We start from the raw sequence: 6,000 nt of genomic DNA, 5'->3' as shown, positions 1-6,000 counted from the left end.
ACAGCAAGACACCACTAGAAGGGGGTGCACTGGCTAGCAGAGCTAATCCCTGGGACAGCCAGCAGAAGGCGCCTCAGCGTGGAGTGAACCCCATCACATGTGATGAAGAATGTGGGCATTCAGTCACTCCTGAGGTGAGGGGACTCAGAGACTGTTTGACAGCCGTCCCGGATACAAGGGGAGTTGGAAAGACTATTTAAAGGACACTTGGGGGTAAAGGGACTATGGAGCTACTGTGAAAGGAGGCCTTTTTAGCGGAAGTGTATCTTGCCTGGTGTACCTTCCAGGCTAGAATTCAGAGCTGCTGCTCTCACTGAAGGAGATTGAAGAGCAATCAAGGGGGATTCAGGCCTTGGTGAGGCAGATCCTGGGGATCCAGCGACAACAGTGGGAGGCACAGAGATACCTGCAGGAATGCCTGAGGCAGTTAGTGGAAAAGCAGCATTATTTGCTCAAGACCTTCCAGGAGGTGATCAGGGGCCAGAGAGCCTGGGGCAAGAAGCCAGGTCTGAGGGCCAGGCCAGTAGTCCGAGCAGGGCAGTGTTACATCTGTGAGCGGAGGGAACACTTCAAGAGAAGTGTAGCCCCAAGGGCTTGCAATACTGTCCTAGAGCACTTGTCTTTTCCCCTCTCACGCTATTTCCCACAGTAAATGCATCTCACAAGGAGTATGGAACTCTGGTCACCTGCTGTCCTTTGTTATTGTCTTACTACATGTACTTCTGAGGGTGTTTGTGCCTCTTGGGACTTTCATCCTTTCTTTTGAGGCTTCTTTACACTCCCTGTGTCTAAGCATCTGTCTAATGTGAGATCGCCAGCCACTCCCACAGCTGGTGTTCTCAATGCCACAGACTATCCTGTCCATAATCTGTCAAGTACCCAAAACTGCAGGTAGCAGCCAGCATGCTTAAGGATGTAACACTGGGAACTATCCCCTCCTCTTTAGATTGGTTTCTAATGAAAAACCTATATCACTCCACTGTTTCATTCTGGTTTGGGAGGAATAGTTCCCCAGGGCTCCTGGGACTGCTGTGAGGTTTGAGGCAGTGGTGAGCTTCAGAGTGGTACATCTCTCTCTGCCTTATTTCCCAATAAGGAACAGTATTTCTTTCTTGCTGTTGCATGGCCAGGTCTATATCTAGTGCCAACTCCTCCTTCCATTTCATCCATCTCTGACTTAGGTTTGTGTCTGCAAGATCCAGGCCTCTGGGAGAGCTCAGACCAAATTCCAGGGCTCATGCTGCCAGCTGCTGTACTGAATATTACTCACTGCTCCAATGTGCGACCATGTTTCATTCGCAAAGAGTGAAACTGAATGCAGATAAAGTTGAGCAAATGGAGCTTTATTAAACCGTGTGGACTGCTCTGTCCATGTGGCTAAGGTGCTTCCAGACTTAACTCCATCCATTCCCTGCTCCACTGTTGTCCTGTCAATAGCAGTCCCTATAGGGAACGTGGGCTTTCTGACTCCAGTTCCACTGATCATGAGATAGTCAGGTTTTTTTGGGTGGGGAAAGGGACAGCTGATACCATATTTATAAGAAGGGAGGGGGAAAGGGGAAGCTAAAGAGCACAACAGCAGCTCTGGGAAACTCCACTCCCTCCTGTAAGCCATAAGATGGCTCCTCCCTGCAACTCCTGGTTTGGTGGCGGACTAATGAAGTACTGGAGCTGTCCCCCTTCATGGCTGGGAGGTGAGATGAATAACCCTCAGAATCTGCTTCCCCAGGCCTGAGAGATGAGTGAAAAACTTCCACAGCTGCAGGAGGAGCAGAGGTGTCCTGTGGGGCAAGATGTGGGGCTGGGGCAAATGTGGAGGGAGCACAAAATGAATTGGTTTGGGGCTCGGTGTGCCCAGTGTTAGTGTGGGCTAGGCACACAAACATAACTGTTGTAAATCTGATAGGACCAGAATTAGTTGATATGGGGCTTAGAGGAGCATAACTAGTTGAAGCTGGAGTGTTAAGCATGCATAATTATTTTATGTGGAACTTGTAGGGCATGGAATTAATTAATTATTTAGGGAGAAACTTTGTAGCACCAAGCAGTACTTTATCTGCCAATTTGTGTAATTTTATGCAAACTAAAATCTTCTTTGTCACACAACGTTGGCAGATATTGAAGAGAAATGTGACCTTGGGCTTTCTATCCTCAGTTATTTATTTGTAACCCAGATCACTTAATTGAAATTGTAAAAGAGGATAGAATTTAGCCCATTAATTTTAATCTTTGCAGTTATGTTGAACAATACAGTCACTGACCATATTTTAAAAATATACTTCGGTTATTAATCCAAAGCTTTTTATAAACTACAGAAACCTTGTGAAAAACCATAGGGCCTTACCATGCTTTCATTTACACCAGCGTAACTTCACTGACTTCAGTAAAAGTAAAATAATATGTGTTTTGTATAACTTTTATACCCGTGTGAGTAAGGGGAACATAAGGTCACTAATTTCCCACAGAGGATTGTGGGTCAGTCTTGTTCAATGGAAATACCAGTTTCAAGCACAATCAGAACTTAGGGTGGGATTCATGAAGGGGCTTATGTGTTGCAACACTGAGCGTCACAGCGCCTAACTTCTAGGAGTCTAGAAAATCACAAGAACAACAGTGTGATCCACAAAGCCAAGTTAGGCACCGGGACGCCCTACACAATGCTTGGAGAGAAATAGGCTCTTTAGAATGGGATCCGCAAAAGCCAGTGGAGTAGATGGGGAGCTGCCTGAGCTAGCCAATGGGAGATGCTGGTGATGGGTATGGCCCACCCCTCTCAGAGATAAAGGCTTACGTCTGGCCTGCAGGGAGGTTCCTATCTGTGCTTCCCACAAATGGGAACCCGACTCCTAGAATCAGGCATCTTAGGTATTTCTTGTGGGAATGAGTTGGACGTCTCCCTCACTCCACACCAAACATTGGAGGAGGAGGAGGTGCAACTCACCTAACTATTTTTAGCCCAGTGGTTAGCACACTCGCCAGGGCTGGGTGAGACCTAAGTTCAATTTGCCCAATTCTGTTATGGTGCTGGGAGAGGCAGAGGGACTGGACCCATGTTCTCACACCTCCCAGCTGGATACCCTAACCACTGGATTACAGTGTGTGTGTGTTTCCTTTCCCAGTGTTTGTTCCATTGTAGATAAATACAAAAACAGTCATTGGACCAGACAGAGGTAAAAGTAGGACTCTATTCCATGGGTTAGAGCACTAAAGTGGGAGACTGCGGGTCCAGTCCCCCTGCTCCAGTCACTTTCATTATTTAGCCACAGAGCATCAGCTTCAACAGAAGACAGTGAGGAAGCCCCACATTAAAATATCCATAACTCAGTGGTTACAGCATTCTTCTGACAGATGGGAGGGACCCCCACCCCGTTCAAAGCCTTTCTCCCCCTCTGACAGAGTTAGGGCAACTGAACCTGGGTCTCCCACATCCCAGGCAAGTGCTCTAACCACTGGCTGAAAAGTTATAAGGTGGAGACTTGAATGGGACTCGATCAGGCAGGTGGCCTCTGCGCATACCTACCAGATTTGGCCCCGCTCACAATTTAGGTGGATGAATGCCTATCTTCCCCCCAATCATTAATTGCTCTGGGACTTAGGCATCCAAATACCTAGATGAAGACAGCAGTGTGCATGCCCAGGGGCAGAAACATAGGTGTGTAGAGAACTTTTACCCTGAAAACTTAGGCGTCGAATGAATTTAGGCACCTACTGGGTTGGGCAAAAGTTGTGTGGATCGCAGTGGAGCCAAAACTGGGACTTAAACACCTAAACTTGAGAGTTAGATGCCTAAGTACCTTTGTAGACCTGGGCCTTAGCCCATATTGCTTCCATTGAATTCTTTTAGAATGGCTGAAGAAACGACATATTCACAGCTAAATCTGAACTGAGTGTCAGACCTTTCAAAGCTGTTCTGTGCAGAATCATGTTAGCATCAAAGAATTCTGCAAATGTAGTAAGAGCCTTTTTGATTCAGTTTAGAAATCTGCCCAGCATGACTGAGAAAAGAATGTAATGCTTAAAAGATAAACTAAAATGTAAAGATAAACCATATAAAAATGGGAAGAAAAATGTCCCTATTTTTCTCATGTCAAAACTGGCTCCACTGTCTTGTGCAGCATCTATATCACACTTCGCTGCAAGAAAGAGCACATTCAGTAGCGGAAGGGGAAATGGTAGCAGCAAGTCTAGGTCCCTGTCTCTGTCACAAGTTTGTCAGTGACACCTCTAGGATCTATCTTCTGGGGCAGCATATGGTGTGTAAAGGATTTGGCAACTGAAGGATGACACCACTCCAATTTCTTCCTCGCTTATTGCTGGGATTTTAAAGAATCTTTGTCAGTGCTGACACCCCTCAGTTCTGACCCTTTCTAAAAATTACATATTTTTTAAAAAGCACTGACAGCACCAAATTTATCCACTCCTCCAAACTGACAACTGTGACAGTTTAAAATCCCAGATTTTCATTACCCAGGCTCTGAAGAGAGTAAAACTGTTGGCAATCTCATGCCATTGCTAGGTCAGACAAATGGAACCTAATGTGCTCCCACAGGGAGAGTGGATGGAAAGCACAAAGTGTAGGAGCTCACATCATGTGAACATCTGTGCCACATACAATTGTGTCATGTAAACACCTATGGTCTGAACAAACTGCGCATGCAAACACTGTTTTTGATGGTAATAATGTCACACTAGCTTTCTTTGGAAGGGGCTTGCTAGTTTTCTTTTGTTCTCTTCCCTCTGCCCACTACTAGGAAAATATTGTCAATTTTTTTTAAAGTGATAGGAAGAGTGATATTTTGAATCTGTCACTTATCCTTCTAGTTTCAGTGGTTTTCAACCTTTTCTCATTTGTGGACCTTTAAAAAATTTCACATGGAGGTGCGGACTCCTTTGGAAATTCAACCTGTGGTCTGTGGACCCCTACTATAGAAGCCTTAGATTGAAAAGTGACTGAACAGCATTCAGCTATAAATGATGAACATGCTCGGCACAGCATTTGACACAGGGTGATGTGACACATTTGGTGCTAAACTGTGGGCTTCTATGGTAACAACAACTCTTCTGGGTTTTGACCTGTAGATGGGGGTATTCACATACTTTTGATAGATCAGAAAAATGGAATGCCTTCTCTGGGATCTGACACTTTATTTTCAGAGTCACTGTTTGCAGACCTCTTAGACTTAGTCTGTGGACTCCAAGGGGTCTGCAGAGCACAGGTTGAAAACCACTGATCTGCTTTAAGGCATTAAAAAGGATATTAGAGGGTGCAATTTAGAGCTGTTTTATCAGTATGCCTCCAGAATCAGAGTCTCAACACAGATAACTAAATATATTGCAGACAAGAGAAGCATGCTGTGTCTGTGTTACATATTGACAAGTAACCCTGTTACAGGACACGTGGAATGGGAAGTGAACTGTCTGTATGGAGAGATCAGCTGCCCTTTCCCCTACCCCGGTAAGCACACCTTTATTGAATAAAGATGTGCTCACCGGGGTAGGGGAAAGGGCAGCTTTATTTGATAAAAGCATTTTGGTCTGATTCTTACAGTTGGGTGCGGACCAATAAGAGATGAAAATGAATATCTCATCTCATTACTCTCACCCCAACATTCAAATCATTGGCAAGTACATTTTAGTAGAATACTGCAACACTAGCACATTGAAGGTATTGAGGGAAATAGAGAATGCTGTGTAGAGGAAGCATCGGGTCATGCAGGGTTATAGGAGGAAACCATAGAAGTTGGAATGTTTTGTTGCAGAGTGGACATCTGGCAAATGTTTTCCTACAACTGTTTAACACGGAATGGAAAATATGGGTTGTTACATGAGCAGTCAATAGTTTTGAGACTATTGACTGTTAGCCTAAAAACCAGTCAATAGTCACTCTATTGCACAATCTACTTTGTCACATGGCCCCACTTAAAACAACTGAATGTCAAGTGTGTGTGTATAAAATGAAGACTCAATGTGGTACTTAAGAAAGGTTAATATAATTTGTTT

The sequence above is a fragment of the Lepidochelys olivacea genome, assembly GCF_965140295.1.
Source record: "Lepidochelys olivacea isolate rLepOli2 genome assembly, chromosome: 2".
Classification (NCBI taxonomy): Eukaryota; Metazoa; Chordata; order Testudines; family Cheloniidae; genus Lepidochelys; species Lepidochelys olivacea.
The sequence above is the reverse complement of the archived record's forward strand: the minus strand, read 5'-3'. Positions refer to the sequence as shown.